The following is an 18,334-nucleotide window of genomic DNA, read 5'->3' as shown; positions in this document are numbered from 1 at the left end:
GGCAGTTTTTCCTCTCTTAGCAAAGTGACCCTAGAAGTAACTGGGCCAAAATGAATTCAGAGAAATCTTAAGTAGATATAAATAACTTGCTAGCAGTCAAAGTTGGTAAGAAGTAGAATGCATTTCCAAAGGCCACTGTGCAAAAATCCCTCAATAGGCTATCTGAAGGAGAGCACTGATGACAATTAGGAACTGGATTTGATGAGAGGCACAAGATGCCCTTTGACACACTGTGCAGTTAGAAGGGGCTACAAGTAGTGGACTTCCGTCTAGCAGGGCCAGGGAGCCCTGTGGTTTGAGTAGATGTGTTTGAGAGCAAGAATGAAATCCAGGGGTTTGGGAAGACTGACCAGGCTGGCTTCTGCACATGGGAAAGAGGAGGCGTGTCAGCTATAAGTAAATGTACCACCTTCCACGCCCAGGGAGATGTTAGAATGGTTTGGAGCAGCACCCATGGCTTTCTCAGAGATCCAAGTCTCTCCATGGGTCAAGACCACGCAGCTCAATGTGAGCCCATAAACAGTGTCGTATAAAAAGCATACAAGCATTGAGGTCAGACAGTCAGCCCTGAATGTGAATCTCAATCTGGCCACTTACTTGCTGTGTGACCTGAAGCAAGTTAACAGTTACATGCTTCAATTTCCTCCCCAGAAAATACTGTTTATCTCATTAGGCTCTTGTGAGGATGAAATGATCTATTACATACAAAGTAGAATGCCTAGGAAATAGGAAGCATTCATTAAAGAAATAGTTATTATTTCTAGCAGTGTAGTCTGGCCTCGCTGTGAGTTAGACCAAGATGATCAGATAAAAGTAGAGGGAATGTAACGTGAAAGACCCAGCGAGGCAGAGGAATCCAAAAAGCTGAGAGAGAACCAGGAACCAGGAGCAGGAAAATGAGCAGCAACTGAACTGCAGCATCAATATCCAAGGCACCAGTGCCCCAGGGGGACTGGCTTTGGAACCACTTTGTGGTACCACCTACAGCTGCCCTTTCTCCCTTGGCTTGGAAGGACAAGATTGGGATCTAGAAGCAATCGCTAAGGACAGAAGTAGAACAGTGCCTGACTGAAGCTGTCCTGAGGGCTCCCCAGGGTTTCCCACTCTGCTTAGATGTCCTTACCAGAGATGGCAAATGCTTGACTCTCATACCATCATTTCCTCTCCTCCAGTGCTCATTCCTTTAACAGATTTTATTTGCTGTGTGCAGGGCACATCTAGGTACTGAGAACTAGTAGTAAATACAACAGATGTAAATCAATCTCTGCCCTAATAGACTCTATAATCTAGTACTCATGGCAATGTCACTCATCAATGAGTGGCATACTTTCCCACTAAGTTCCAAAGCCCCCTTCAAGTCCTCCTCAATGCAGCCCAGTTCTCCAAAGAGCCATGCCATCATTCAGAGTTGGTACTTAGGATGAAAACTCTCTGCTTTGAGCTTTTGTCATTGCTGAATAGATGCACTGATCCCCTCACAGGCGTACATCATTGTCTCACAGCCTGGTGCTACCAGGGAAAAGAGACCTCAAAGGGACAATGACCAGTGTACATATTTAGCATCTGATGAAACGATTGCTTTTACCACTAGCACTGAAATGGTCTTGAATACTGTGCTGAAGCATCCAGCTATTACACTGATCTAGGCTGAATTGAAATGGAGTTTATGTGTCATAATCCCAATTTCATTTATTATATTTATGATCTCTCATTTTAAATCCAGCCTTCATCCACTGTTTCTCATTCTCCCCATACACACACACACACACACACACACACATTTAGAGGAGCCCCAGCAACAAAATAGGAACACATGCACAGCTGGTGGCCACATAATATGGTAGGAAATCAACCATGTTATGGAGTCAGTGTAGCCAGTTGTTCCCTGGCTCAGCTCTTCCACTGATTCTTAATGCAGCTTTTAGGACCCATTTTGCTCCTCTGAAAAACAGGCATAACAAAATTCATAATATAACACTGCAGCTTATCTTACATAGTTCCAAGACCACAGTGTGATAGTACGTTACAAATCATGGCTTCTAATCGCCCTGACAATGCTCAGGCACTAGGAGGGAGTAAGTTGCCTCCAACCTCCTCACTAGGTCAGAGGAACCAGGTGACTTCAACAGTCACTGTTGCTCTTCAACAGAGCATTCCCAACAGAGAACCCAGTAAGGATCTGTTTGCCTTACAGCACAAACAGGTGGACCATACAAAATGCAATTTAACATCCCTCTCAATCTATGCGCGAGGAAGTGATGATTAAACCACAGAAAATGCAAAAGAGCAACAAGGTCACTGGACAGTGAATGAGAGAGAGTAAATTTGTGACCCCATGGTTCCACATCCCAGGGAAATCAGCTCTCAAGCTCAGCCCCTCTGACACCAAAATACTGTTTCAAAAACTGCGGTAAGGTGAGGAGTCTGGCCTGGGAACAGAGTCTCCTGATCCTCACTTCAAGTCCAACCTGACTTTGTTCCTCTGTATTAGCTCTTCCCTCTCAGGCTTAATAAGAAACTGTTTTCCAGTTAAGCGAAAAGGTAAAACAGAGTAACCTAAAAATACAGTGGCTACTAGCCACAAGTGGCTATTACAATTTAAATTAATTTAAATTGAATAAAAGTCAATATTTAACTTCCCAGTGATATAGCTCAATAGCCGTATGTGATGAATTGCTGGCCAGCACAGAGGCATTTACATGTTCTGTTGGGCAGCACTGGTCTAAACCATCAAGGAATGAATGTGCCACACATATCATTCAATTGTTTTACAATCTGCTACACTTGTTTTTATTAGAAAACTCAGTGGAAAATAAGAAAGGAATACTATGGGAAAACAAAAAATATTATATAAAGTGAAAATTCAGGAGAAAATATTTACAAAATTGATTAGCAGAAAATTGTTAATATGCTTCATAAATTAATCTGATAGGTGGTAAGCAAAGCAGAACCATAGGTAATTCAAGATAAATGAAAATGACAACAAAATGCATGAAATGATTTCCATCATATCGATAATTTAGGAAATGAAAATATAAGTGATGAGATAAATTAAACCAGCAAGTTACAGATTTTACCAGGTGATGACATTTTTTCAAAATAATACATATTTATATGTGATCATGCATATAAAATGTGAAATAGATTTAGAAATGGAAATTTTTTCAAGAACAAAGGTGTAAAGTGTTTTACAAATTTTCTTACATTCTTGTTATTAATTTAACATCATTCTTCAAATGATGGATGGACATGCTTTATTTTCCCTTATCAACAATATTATTTTGTGTATTAAACCTCTTCTCTTTTAGAGCAAACAAAATCAAAATGAACAAGTCTGCCCAAAGTAGGAGGGTTCTCAAAAAGAACGTGGGATAGTTAAATGCATCAATGTTCTGCTGAGTTGTTTGGGGTTTTTTTCCCCTCTGAATATCCACACGCTAATCAAGTTGCATATATCCACTTGTCATGAGAATATACTACTATTATGTTAATAGAGAATATAATAAAATCTCCTAATATATATGAAAACTAATGTTATTAATCAGTACTTGAATTTTCTTAGGAAAAAATACACTTGTTAACTTGGACTTAATAGGCCCAAAAATGGGTCTGTTCACTTCAGGCTCTGTTGCATCTGAAGGTTCAAACTATGTCATCTGGGCTTTTTCTCCCAGCTTTTCATTTCTGTTTCTTGCTGTGTATACTAGCATCACTTTCCCCACCAATGATCTTCCTCCATGAATCTAGGAGGATGACCTCCAATGCCCTATTTCCCAACATCTCTGCTTAGCAGTCCCAGTGGGAAGGGAAATTATTCTTTCCTAACGTCCATAAATCAATTCTAGAAATGGAGTCTGATGGATACTTCTGTCTCATGCCCACCCTGGGACTGCCCACTTCCAGGGCAAGGCTGTCCTGCCATACAACACCAGGGGGCGCCATTCACATCAAAGTCCATGTCATTGTTAGCATTTGGAGTTTCTGGAGTTGTGCTACACAGTAACCTTGCTCCCAAAGACAGGATATTATAAATACACAGATCTATATCACATAGTCACCCGTGTCCAGGATGGCAAGGTCTGTTTCCAGTAGAAAGCAAATGAAGGGAAAACATTTTGAAAAGTCAAAACCAACCCATAATCTGCCTCAATATATCTATCACCCCAGAAAGAATAAATGAAAATTCCACACCGATTCTCCCTATGACTTCCCTGTGTATGGGGACAAGGTTGGGATGGGGGGGCAAACAGTACTCAAAACCCTCAGAAGAAATCAATATGTGGCTGCAAGTTCCTGCAGCAAGGAGGGTCTCCTTTCCTTTAAGGAAATAAGACCACTACACACACACACTCATGAAAAGCTGCTGGTTTGCTATACAAGTATGACAATGCCTAGCCCACCTCTTGAAATACAGCTAGCCTCTGCTTCAGAAGCTACTTTCAGTGCTGAGGACATTTTTTAAAAAACTGAAATTCTAGAAATAAGGTATCAAGAATTGTCCATGTTTGCATCATCTAATTCTTCCAGTTTTCAGCTTGGTGGGCTCCTGGGTCTCAGGATGAGTCCTTGAGACCTCTGAATGAACCTGCGCCATCAGCTTGAGGGACGACACTGGCAGGCAAGCAGGCGGGCAAGGCCAGCAGGGACCAAGCAACACCCTCTGACCAAAATAGCCAGCCTCCCCACACCCAGTTCCCCCACAGAACTGCCAGGAAGAGGTCCCAGCCAGGCTAGGGCTGGCCCCCTGTTTGCTTTCCATCACCCGCAGCCCAGCTCTTTGTAGTTAAGTGGTGTCTTTTCTTTGCCTCTCTTTGCAAGTTGTGCAAAGAGACACTTTTTTAAAAATACAGATTGCTGGATCTCCTCTCAGACCTAATGATATTAATATCTGGGGACGGAAGCCAGGGAATCTGTATTTACTTTTAGTTCCCTAAGCTGATTTTGAAGTCAAGGTTGACAACCACTGCGATCATCACCAACCAACCACAGGGGCCCCTTGCTTGGCCCTTGTTTGAGATTCACACATTGTATACAGAAAATAAACTCTCAGAGCAACTCCCTCCATGAACTGTTTGCTGATTTATCTTACTATTTTCTGCTTAGGACCATTTATTCTGCTAAAGATTATTGAAAACAACAAAAAGCTTTTGTTTATGTGGGTTATATCTAATGATGATTAACATATTAGCAGTTAGAGTGAAGAAACTTTAAAATACTTAGTAAACTCTTTCTGTGTTAACATAAATAATGTAATTTAATAAAAATAACTGTATTTTCCAGAATCAAAGAAACTGGTGAGAAGAGTAACACTGTTTCACATTTTTACAAATCTCTTTAATGTGAGGTTTAATAGAAGACAGCCAGGTTCTCATATTTGCTTTTATATTTAATCTCTTGCTATATCACACATCATGTTGTCTCTGGAAAACTCCACTGGACACTCTTGAGAGAATGAGAGCAAGAAAAGCAAATAATGGCAGTATTATCAGGAAAATAATTGTGACCTTCTGGAGACCCCTTTGAAAAGGTCTTCAGGGTCCCCCCGTAACTCCCAGACCACCCTTTGAGCACCGCTGTTCTAGTCCATCCCTCATGCTACATTCCCTCTACCTTCCTGATACATGCTCATTTTTCTCATTTCAGTGTTTGCGTATTTTGAAGACTTTTATTTTTATAAATGTTTGGCTTGTTTCCCTAATCATTTGTGTACAAAATTCATTAGCTTTAAGAAAGAGAAATCCACTCAAGCTAACTTAAACCAAGGGAAATTTATGGTAAAGATACAAGGCAGCCTCCAAACCTCCTCCCAGGCGGTACAGCTCGGTCCCCACTGTGTCTGAGCACATGGCTCTGCGTGGGCCCCCCTCCACTCTGCTTCCTGATGCCCTCTGCAAGGCTCTTAACTCTCTCAAGCAAGGTTTTGGGCTCCCAGGGGCTATCTCTGATGCATCACCTAAAGCTCCAGGCCCTACAACTTCTTACTAACGAGGCTCCATTTTAAAATCCCAGGTGAGAAAACGTGGGTGGCCCAGTGTGAAGAAGGTCCCAGCAGAGGTGGTGGAGCATTTCTGGTGTTTATTTATATCCACAGGGACAAAGCCTACATGAGGGATCACACAAGTAACCGAATATTATAACACTGGTTCTCAAGTCTGGTCATTCAACCCTGGTCTAGTTAAATGGGGTCATAAGCCAGAGTCTAGTGCACTGGGCTCTCCTATCCAGGCTGTGTGGTTTCACACACTACAGGATAAGTGTGGTGAAGAGGCCATGGGCATGCCTGCCACAGAGTACCAGTTCTATTCTGCAGAAATTGAATGTGAGGCATGTATGGAATTTGGAAATGTTTACAAGCCACATTTGAAAATTAAAAGTAAACTAGTGAAATTAGTTGTGACATATTTTAACCCAACATATCCAAAATATTATTATTTTAACACAAAATCAGTATACAAAAGCAATAACGAGAAATTGTACATCCTTTTGTACTAAAGGCATCCAAATCAGTGTGTATAAAATACATCTTAATTGGTATACTAAATTTTCATCGGAAGTACTTGATCTGTGTTTAGAGTTCATAAAATTTATAACTGAAAAAGCAAATCTACATACCCAAGTTGTTCCAAATGTATTGAGAACTTTTCCAACTGAATCAATTTTCAGTTTTTAATTTTAATTAATTATAATCAAGTTAGATTAAATAAATTTCAGTTCTTCAACTACATTAGCCACATTTCAAGTGTTCAATAGCCACATATGACTAGAGGTTACATTTCCGACACAGCAGGACTATACTGACAGCCAGAATCTGGTCTCTTCTCTCCTTCATGCCTCCCACAGCACCAGCTGAGAACTGCCTCCTAGGGACACCCAGTAAGCACTGCTGATGGAAGCCGTCCAAATTAGAACTGCTCAATCTAATTGTTAAAGGACCCTTTGAAGTTGCATGTAAATGTTTCTCTTTAACAAATCACATTTTAAATGCATTGAAGAATGTTGTTAATTAAAGAAACCCTGTAAAGATTTAACTCACTCATCAGATAAATCATCTTTTAGTCATTTGTGTAAAAAAAAAGATTTTCTTATATCAGTTTTAAGTGGGGCACAAACATACAGAAAACCAACCCAAGGCCATTTGACAAATGAGTAACCTGAGAGGCAATAAATCACGTCCTCCACCCTCATGAAGCTGAAGTGAGTTCTGCAGAAGTTCTTGACAATCCGAAACAAAGAAGTGTGATTTCTGGTCCTGTTTGACTGATACTGGCTGCATTTAAGTATGCCGGTCCTCTGGCCTGCTGTGAGTGGTGATAGGAATCATGAAAAAAAGGTTGTGAGTGTGCTGACAGCCTTGAGCTTTTCCCAGGATGGCACTGTAATCAACAAGACTGCTCCATGATTCCACAAATCAAGTTTGCACAATTTTGAAATCAGATGCCTTTACGTCTGTCCATTATATAGGTACGTACCCCATTTTGACAGAACTGAATTCTTCAAAGCCCCCCTTTGTTCAATCAAACATTTAAATGTTTAGTGTTGGCCAAACAAGCTCTTCATTTGTTCATTCATTCATTCATTTATCCATCAAATCCTCACTGAGTGCCATCAAGTGTCAGGTGTCATTCCAGGGAACTAGAAACACAAGGAAAAATAAAAATAGACCCTACCTGGAAGATGTTCATCTCCAGTTGGGAAAAGTTAAAATAGTGAGATTTGGTACTATGGAAGAAAAATACAATTCTGAGTCAGGAAAATGGAAAAAGATGGAAGTTTTTTTGCATAGAGATACTCTTGAGATGGGTATAGAAAGCTGGGTAACTCTCACCAAGCAGAGGTGAAGAGACGGTGGGGATTAAACATTCCTGAAATGAGAGTAAGAGATACCCAAGAGCCTCCCACATGGTCCTCTGCTTCCACTCTGGCCTATGGTCTTTAAACAGTCACCCAGCTTTGGCACTACCCTTTTAAGAGGCCCATCAGATTCCATCACTCACTCCCTGATCCCAAACTGACAAAACCTTTCTAACGTGGATGGAAGAAAATCCAAAACCCTCACCATGGTCTAAGGACCTTACTTGACAGATCCTCGCTGTATTAGAGACTTCCTTTCCTTCCTCATTCCCTGCAGCTTACCATTCCAGCCACACTGACCTCCTTAATGTTCTTCAAACATTCCAGGCAAGCTTCCACCTCAGGGCCTTTGCACAGTGCGTTAACCCTCCCATCCTTCTCTGTCCCCTTTCTCTGCTTTGTTTCTCTACACAACACTCAGGACTAGGACATTACATTACAAATTTACTTATCACCTGGGACTTCTCCACTAGAATGTAAGCACCATGAAGGCAAAGGCTTCACCTGTTTTGTTCACACTTCATCACCATTGCCTAGAAGTGGCCTGACACAAGGTGGGCTTCCCCACAGTATGTGCAGAATGAATGAAGAATTGAATGAAGCTAGACAGGTCACGAAGGGTCCTGACTCTAGCTAAGGGTTTGGGATATATTCTGAGGACATGGGACACCAGGAAGCTGTTAGGAAAGGGAATGACACAATCATACCTGTGTGTTTAAAAGAAGAGTTAGGCTGCCAAGTGGTAGATAGGTTGGAGGGAGACTGCCCACAAAGAGGCATATTAGGGTACTTTTGCAAATATCTCAGTTTCCTCAACCGTAAAACAAAACATCTTCTTAGTCCTCAGCTGCAGGGATGACTAAGGAGTTCATGCACACAAAACACTTAGCACAGTACTTTGCCATAGAAGCTACCGATCAACTTTATCTGTTACCATCCATAAATTAGAGAAGCTTAGCAGATGATATTCAAACCTCTTTCTGCTCAGGTGATTGACTGCTTGGAGGGTGACAGAATCTGAGAAGGAAGAATTCATTTCTGCGACCAGAGAACAAATTCTATTTTGGGCAAGTGCAGTTTGAAATAGCTGTGGGATATGTAGGTGAGATCTACGGTAGGCAGTCTGATACAAAGGTCTGAAGCTCAAAAGGGAAGTTTAAACAGAAGATAAAGTTCAGAGGAATCCCTTACTTTACAAGCAATTGTCCTGGTCCCTTATAAGCAAACCCTGAATCCGAACTGCTCAAAGTAAACTCTCCAGAGTAAAAAGGCCCAACAAGAAGTCATCTTATTGAGTCAAAAAGGAAAATACCATTACAGGAACTGACTTAAATTCAGAGTCTCTCAGTAACTCCTATAAATGTTCACATAGTCCCCCTTTGCATTTCCACAGAGAAAGGAGCTTTACATGTGTAAGGCTTTCTCCACATACTTAAGGCTTTTTCTACATCCTTCTCCAAGGCCTTCCCCAGTTTCCTATTTGTTCCTCTACAAGAAAAGGCTGAAAAAGCTCCAGAAGTCTAAATATTACAGCTGAGAGACCTCTTCACTTAAAGGCATTTTTTTTTGAGCTGAGTGAATTTCAAAATTCACAGTGTTCCACCCCTACTCCTACTTCAAGAACCTGAGGACACATTTGTGAGGTAAGATGCTGGAGGACATGGCTCTCTTGAGTTCCTGTGGGCTAGAGGTTTAAGAGGATCCGGAAGGGCAGAGATGGGGGTTTGAAGCTGGCACAGAAAAATAAAGGCTTGAATCTGCCATTGGAAAGGGCAGTTAAAAAGCTCACACATGCACATATGCATTCACTCATTCATTCAACAAACACCTATTCAGTACCTAAAATATGTGCTAGGTACTCCTGCAACTGCAGAGGAAACAATAGTGAACAAGACAGATGTGGTCCCTCATGGAACGTCTTGTCTTGTTTCCTGTTCCCCAATTTCTTGCAGATACCTAAAATATAGGAAAAACCTTCATTTCCACTCATTCAACAAAGATTTATTGACGGTGCTGTGCTGGCATGTGGAGTTTAAATGTTGACTAATTGTGCAGTTACTATTCAGTTTAAAAGTCCTGGTGAGGCACATACAGTGTGCCTGTAGTGACTATAGGAAGGGCTCTGTGTTGGAATAAGGCTGTGCACAAATTTTGACATTGCCACCATCACCTACCCACTGAGAGGAAACATGCATGTCCCCTCCCCTTGAACCTGACTTGGTTCTGGAACTGTGTTGAACAACAGAATATGGCAGAAATGATGTTTTTCCCAGGCTTTAAAGAAGTGGCAGCGTCCTCTCCTGGAGTGCTTACTCCAGGGAAGCCAGCAGCCATGTAAGGGGTCTGACTGTCCTAAGAGTGCCATGCTGTGAGGAATCCCAAGCTGGCTGTGTGGAGAGGCTATGGGGATAGAGAGGCCCAGTGAGTTTTTGTTATTCAGCCATTCCAGCCAGGCGATGACACCTGAGTAAGGAAGCCATCTTGGGTGAATGATTAGGATGGTGCTTGGTCTGAATACTTGTGTCTGCCCAAAATTCATATGTGAAAATCCTAATGTCCAGTGTGATTATATCAGCATGTGGGGTTTGGGGGAGGTGCTTAGTTCATGAGCAGGAGCCCTCATACATGAGATCAGTGTTTTTATAAAAGGGACCACACAGAGATTTCTCACCTCTTCCACCAAGTCAGGACGTGACAAGAAGGCACCAGCTATGAAGCAGGAAGAAGACCCTCTCCAAACCACACTAGCAACCTGATCTTGGACTCCAGCCTCCAGCACTGTGAGAAAAAATTTTTGTTATAAGCTAAGCAGTTTGTAGTGTTTTGTTATAGCAGCCTTAATGGACTAAGACAGGTGGGGAGGCCTCTAAAGAGGTGGCACTTAGTTTGAGACTCATGGATGTTGACATACAGGGACCAAGGAGAAGAGCATTACAGGCAGTCGTAGGGATGCTCAAGAATGCAGAGCTGGGAGAGTTCTTGGGCCACACAAGGTGCTGAGATTCAGCCGCCGTGGCAGGAGCACAAGGAACAAGGGGGAGAGCGAGAGATCAGACCGGCAAGAGGAAGGGACAGACTGGGAAGGCCTTGTGGGCCATGGCAACATATGTGAATTGTGTTCTAAGTGCAATGGGAAGGCCTTGAACAATTTGAAACACAAAAGCAACAGGCTCTATGTTGAAATCATAAGGGGATCCCTGTTGCTGCTTTGCCACCTCTATGAATACAAGCTCTGTGACTTTGATTGCTGCTATCATTAAGCACTGAGAATGGCACCTGACAAATACTAGGCATTGAAAAAATACATGTCAAATGAATGACTTAAAAAGAGAAGATTGGGGAGGCATAAAAGTAATAAAGGGAGACCAGTAAAGAAGCCAAATAATAATCCAAGTGAAAGATAGTAGGCATGGCTGGAGTTGGAAAGAAAAGTGTTCAGAAATACAGATCCTAGAGATAAGACTCAAGTTGCAGCTCTGAGATGCATCAGTTGCATGACTTTGAGCAAATCAAACTCTCTGAGCCTCTAATTCTTCACCTGCAAACTCTTCTCAATACAAAAATCTCTAATTCATATTATGTGTGGTGGGAGGTGCATGGCGATGGGTGGTGGTGGGGAGCAGATAAGAATTCCATGAGAAAATATAAGGAAAGCACTGTCAAATTCTGTTGCTAACTCATTTCTGGAGGCATTACTGCATTATTGCATCCTTTCCCTATGGCCTGATGGATTAGTCAGAAACAGCTAATGGGGTTTTTACAGCATCTCCTAGTTTTCTAGGGTAGTGAATACAGGAGCCCAATTTCTTTATCTCTGAAGCTGGCACAGTGATTTCATGAGCCATTCTATCTCCTGAAGCTCCTCATCAAGGTCATAAGAAGCCAGACATCTTCTGCACCAGGAGCCCTTTCCCTTTAGTACAGCACTTATTAAACTTGAGCACACATCAGAAGCTGCATTTGTTAAAATGCAGACTGCTGAGCCCCCCATACTGCTACCTCCAACCCCCAACCAAGAGCTTCTGATGCAGTGGACCTGGAAAGAAAACCAAGCATTTGCATTTATAACAAGTGACCAGGTGAGTGCAATGCCGCTAATCTGGGGTCAATTTTCAGACCTGCCTTAGATGAGCATGCTCTCCATTTTCTTTTCTGATTGGAGGTTCTCCTACAATTCTCATATGAGAGTCCCAAGAAAATTCAAGAACCAACAGAAGAAATTTCCTCCAAGTTGTTAATATGAGATCTGGTTGTTCTTGTTTTAAACACCCAGTAGGTTTTAAAAGCATGGAGCTAAGGTATCTGGTTTCAACTCTTGGTAGGCCTCATTTCAAAACGGTGCCAGCCGCATGACCTTAGCCAAGTACTTAGCTCCTGGGATCAATGTGAGGTTTAAGAGTTAATAAGTGCAAAGCACTTCAAGCTGCAGCTGGCACCAAGTAAGAACTGATAAATGCTGGCTGTTAGCATTGTTATTCCAAAGTGTGACTCATGTAATTGGTTGTTTTATGGTTTTCACATAAAAACCGACAGCAAGTTCAGCTTCAGATTTGTGCTCCACCTCTGGAAAATGTATAGGTCTGCACAGCAAGCATTTCAGGAGCAAACCTCACTCCCAGCTTCATCCAGCTTTTCAACCTACATTTTTATTAGGACTCAGTTCCCTCACTTCAGTTTATCTTATTGAATGATTACATGATTCTCTGTATACCACTTTAATCCTTTCTTAAACAAGGTGGATCCTATGTATAAATAAATCATTTTCCATTCATGTATGCAGCCTCTCCATGAATAATTAAGGTGTTTCAAGTTCAAGATCCCTATACCCCAACAATTTCAGGAACATGATCATTACTGTTTGATAATTTCAAGCACATTAAACACACAGTAAGAACAATAGTAAAGAATATGAGAAGCATACATGACAATACAGTTGTTCTACACTTACCCTCCTAATTAACTTCCTGTTCTTTTCATTCTTGGAATGATATTAAAGTATGTTCAACAAAACCAAGCTGCTGTCCAACTTTTGCTGCCTTTCTCTTTGGAAGATATTATTGACTTTTCACTGATGGAACAGAATCTTTCACTCATTCAAGAAGCACTTAGCAAGTGCCTAACATATGTCACAAATTGCACAGAGCTTTAGGGAGGTAAAAGTGCTCAAGACACTAGCTGTCCACAAAGAATTTAGACTCCAGGAAGCAGACCCATAAATAGGTAGGTTATTACCATACTGCAAGATGCACACTATAAATAATAAAGGTTGATGACATTTATTGGACACTTAGTACATGCCAGGCACTGTTCTATGCATTTTACATGAATGATCTTTTATCATCATACCAACTTCTGGGGTAGGCACTAACATTTCCCTTGTTTTGTTGCTGAGGAAACAAGCTCAGAGCCTGAAGATCATACTGTAGGAGGCAGAATCAAACTTCAAACTCAGGCAGTCTAACTGCAGGGCCTGCACCCTGAATCTCTCTATTATTCTGCTTCTCTGCAACATAAAGTGAAGGAGAGTTGGAGGAAGAAAGGTTTGAGGAGTCTTTGGATTCAGTAGTGCAAAAAAGTAACTGTGGACAGAGAAAAATAATTAGTAAGAAGAGAGAAGGGCAGGCCCGCTAGCAAAGCAGATTAGGTGTCAGAATCAGGTAGCTTTCCGTGGCTCTGAACCACAGGTTGAATAAAAGCTGAATAAGCAGCCTGCAGTAATGACCTGGAGAGCCATTTGGAGGGTGGCCACTGTAGCAAATTGCAGTACCAGCCCCCAGGAGAGCAGTAGGCCCCACACATGTAAAAGTTTTATATAAGGATCAAAATCAGTGCTTTCCACGGAGTTCATCAACAGACCTGAGGCCTGAAGAGGCACATGCTTCCCACCTTCACACATGAACCAAGAGTGGATTTTGCAGACAAGCATTGTCTGAGAATTCTGTGTCTACATGTGTTCTGTGCTTTAATGTTGGATATGTGATCTATAGGATTTTTTAATTATCTTCCAAGTCTAGATTACGGTCCTGTTCCTGTTGCTATTACTGTATAACGTATTACCCAAAGCTAAGTAGTAAAACAGTCACCATTTTTTATGATGGTCACAGTTTACAAGTTAGGACTTCGTGAACACCAGAGCCAGCATGGGTATGGATGGCTTAAATAACAGGAGATGGCTGTGACAATTTGACTGGGGCCACATGTGTGAGGCCTTGATTCTGGATTCCAGTTTAATTCTGAAGTCCTTCTTTACATTGTGCAAACTGGGTTTAAATATCTAAAATGGGATCTTTCTTCAGATTTCACCTGGCTGGAACAGCTGAATAACCAGAGCTCACCGGGCCTCTGTCCCCACAGCTAGCTTCAGCTTCCTCACAGCACGGCAGTCTCATAACAAACCCATTACAACAGCTGGCTCCTCCTAGAGCAAATGCCAAGAGCGGATGCTGCCACTTCTTCAACATCTGGGAGAGGCACCACGTCTGCCATATTCTACTGGTCAACACAGTCTCAGAACCAGACCAGATTCAAGGTGGGGATGTAGACATTGCCTCTCAATGAGTGGGAGAGTCAAAGAATCTGTGACAACCTTATTTCATCACAGAGCCTTTCCTACAGACTCCACTGGTACATTGTATTTGCCTCATCATGACACTTAAACTGAAATGTAACTGCCAAATAGTCCACATGGTAAACCCAGAGTCCAGCACAACAACCTCAATAAATTTTTGCTGAATGAATGAATGAAAATTAAGAGCATTTAACCCATATTTTAGATATCCTCAAGAACTCTGAAAAACAGAAACAAATCACCCAGAAATATTACCTGAATGAATCACTAAAATTTTACAAAGGAAGGTACCATAGAAATATGAGTATATTTATATTTACACATGTACAATGGACACATTATATACATACAAATATGGTGGTTTTATAACTGTATTAGACAACAGAATAATTCTGCTGTAATTGAATAACTTATTTTTGATGCAGTGCTATGTGCCCAACACTATATACTAAGCCATACTCAAGAATTACTTAAGCACAAGAATTAAGCTATGTCTCCTCCCAAATTGTCTCCCCCTTAAATTCATATGTTGAAGCCCTAACTGCCAGGACCCTAGAATGTGACTGTATCTGGAGACAGGGTCTTAAAAGAGGTAACTGAGTTACAATGAGGTCATTACAATGGACCCTAATCCAGTATGACTGGGCAAAAGGAAATTAAGACATAGATACAGAGGGAAGACCATGAGAGGACACAGGGTGAAGACAGCCATCCACAGGGTGAAGACAGCCATCCACAGGGAAGGAGAGAGGCCTCAGGAGAAACCACCCCTGCCAACACCTTCATCTCAGACTTTCAGCCTCCAGCGCTGTGAGAAAATTAATTTCCATTGTTTAAGCTACCCAGACAATGGTACTTTGTTATGGCAGCCCTAGCAAGCAAATCTAAGGTCCCAGGGGCTATGGGTAGTAAGAGCAGCAAAGAGGATGGAACATAACACCATTCTCCATCAGATGACTGGGGAATGAAGGGAGGACATGGTTCTCACCTAGAAACACAAGAGAAGACTGCAGTCTGCAGAAGGAGATACTGAACAGCAAAAGGAGACTAACAGAGCCACGTAGGCTAACCATTCAGAGTTTAAGAAGACAAGAAACCACTCCCAAAATGTCCCAGGGAACCAAGCCCTGCAATTATGCAAGATAGAAACTCCAGTTATTTTATTTGTCCAGTAAAAAACATCTTAGGATTGGCGGTCTTGAGGACACTAGGTTTAATATGAAACAGAAAGATTTTTTTTTTTGTGCCCAGTATAGTAGGGAACATTGCCAATAAAACTGGCTCCAAAAAAGAAAGAAGCTCACAGTTCCATATTGAGTGTAAAGTTACAGAGTCGACTGTGTCCTCTGATGGGCTCAGGGGGCTTTGACCTCCCCTGGGCACCATCAGCCCCATTATAGCAGCAACCAGAGAATTCACTCCAAAGCTCTTGATGGAAAAGGGATACTGCATCAGATTCCTGTGCCTGCTATAACAAATTACCACACACCTGGTGGCCTAAAACAACAGAAATGCATTCTCTCACAGTACTGGAGGCTGGAAGTCTGAAGTCAGTATCACTGGGCTGAAACCAAATTATTGGCGGGGCAGTATTCCTGCTGGAGGTTCGAGGGGAGAATCTGTCCTTGCCTCTTCAGCCTACGGTGGCTGCAGGCATCCTTGCTTATGGCTGTATCACTCCAATCTCTGACTCTGTGGTCACCCTGCCTCCTCCCCTTCTGTTTCTGTATCAAATCTCCCTCTGCCTCTCTTACAAGGACACTGATGATGGCATTTAGAGCCCACCCAGTAATCCAGGATAATCTCTCCATCTCAAAATCCTTAGTTTTTATCACATCTGCAAAGACCCTTGTTCCATTTGTAACCTATTTTACAAACACAAAAAAACATACAAAATCTTATAGCACATTCCATTTGAAACCATAACATAATATTTAAAGGTCCCAGCAGTTAGGACCTGATATCTCAGGGGGACTTTATTCAGTTAACTGGAGGCATCCTCCATTTTGGCCTGGCAAAGAGGATTCCAGCAACTCTGGAAAGGCCATTTTTGAGGCTGCTTGGGAGGCCTGCCTTGAGATATATTTAACATATATGTTTCCCTGCTTGCACGTGTGTTTGGCTGAACACCAAAATGCTAGTTTTCCTAATGATATGACTAAACATTTCTCAGTCATGTTACATCTATATCTAAAATCTTGTAATTATTTACCACTGGCAGGCTGCCTCAAGGATGCAGCTTGGTGTGCATGTTCTTCCCGCATGACTAATATATTCAGGTTTGCAAAGAATTGCAACTTCTCCCTAATAAAGATGGTTGAATTCTCTCCACAGTACTCTTGAAATACACAGAAACTCAGGAGAAGGACTGAACACCCAGCACTCAGAGAGCAACAGCAGCAGGATGGAGAAGGTGCCACATGTGTGATTTTTAGGGCATTAAGATGTGCCAGGGTGTGCTATGTCCTTTTGACTAAAGCTAGAACTATGTTCCCTGGAAGTGTCTTCCCTGTAAGGATCTGCATTAGCGTTGTCAAAAGAGGAACCTGCAGGAAAAATGAAGTTATTATTCTCAGGTCACAGTGGGCAGATGTGGTGACAGAGAGATGCAAATGTGACTGGACAGTGCTAGCTTCAAGTTCCTCTTTCTTACACTGGTCCCACCAAACAGGAGTGGCCCCCAATCAACCTCGAGGAACAGCAGCTCCTCTGAATTTATTGTTCTCCTTTTGTAGGTTTACTTCAGCAGCCAAACATGCACAAGCTGTGACCTGCTCACCTGTACCAGTGCTCAGGCTATCATGTTTAGTAACTGTTTCTCTGACACCCCTTTCTCCACTTTCACTTCCTCAGCTCCACCCACACATTGTATGTTGCAACTGTCATTGTCAACCACTTGTCCCCACTATCTTTTTAGTGGCCCAACTAATATAGAGCAGATGCACAATTGAGCATGTAAATTAAATTCCTCAACGTTTAGTCTGAGACCCTCTTACATCAGAAATACCAAAATTCCATTTATAATTGCATCAAAAAGAAGAAAACACCTAAGAATAAATTTAACCAAGAAGGCAAAGACCTATACTCTGAAAACCATAAACACTGATGAAAGAAACTGAAGTTCACACATATAAATGGAAATACATACCATGCTCATGGATTGGAAGAATTAGTATTTTTTAAATGTCCAAACTGCCCAAAGCAATCTACAAATTCAGTGCAATCCCTATCAAAATACCAATGATATTTTTCACAGAACTAAAGAAGATAATCCTAAAATTTGTACAGAGCCATAAAGACCCCAAATAGTCAAAGCAATCTTGAGAAAGAAGAGCAAAGCTGGAGGTACCATGTTCCCTAATTTCAAACTATACTACACAGCTACAGTAATCAAAACAGTGTGGTACTGGCAAAAATAGACACACAGATCAATGGAAGACAGTAGAGACCCAGAAGTAAACCCACGCATATATGGCCAATTAATATATGACAAAGAAGGCAAGAATATACAAAGGCGAAAAAGACAGTCTCTTCAATAAATGGATCTGGGGTAACTGGACAGCTATATCCAAAGAATGAAACTGGACTGCTTACACCATACACTCTCTTATACCACACAGAAAAATAAACTCAAAATGGATTAAAGACTTAAATATAAAACCCGAAATCATAAAATTCCTAGAGAAAACATAGGATATAAACTATTGAACATCAGCATTAGTAATTTTTTTGCTAGATATGTGTCCCCAGGTAAGAGAAACAAAAGCAAAGATAAACAACTGGGACTACAGCTGAAAATCTTGTGCACACACAGCAATGAAACCACAACATATGAAAGGCAACCTACTGAAAGGGAGAAAATATTTGCAAATGACATATCCAATAAGGAGTTAATATCCAAAATACATAAAGAAC

Source organism: Manis javanica, chromosome 11 (genome assembly GCF_040802235.1).
Source record: "Manis javanica isolate MJ-LG chromosome 11, MJ_LKY, whole genome shotgun sequence".
In the NCBI taxonomy this organism is placed as follows: domain Eukaryota; kingdom Metazoa; phylum Chordata; class Mammalia; order Pholidota; family Manidae; genus Manis; species Manis javanica.
This window is presented reverse-complemented; position numbering follows the sequence as displayed.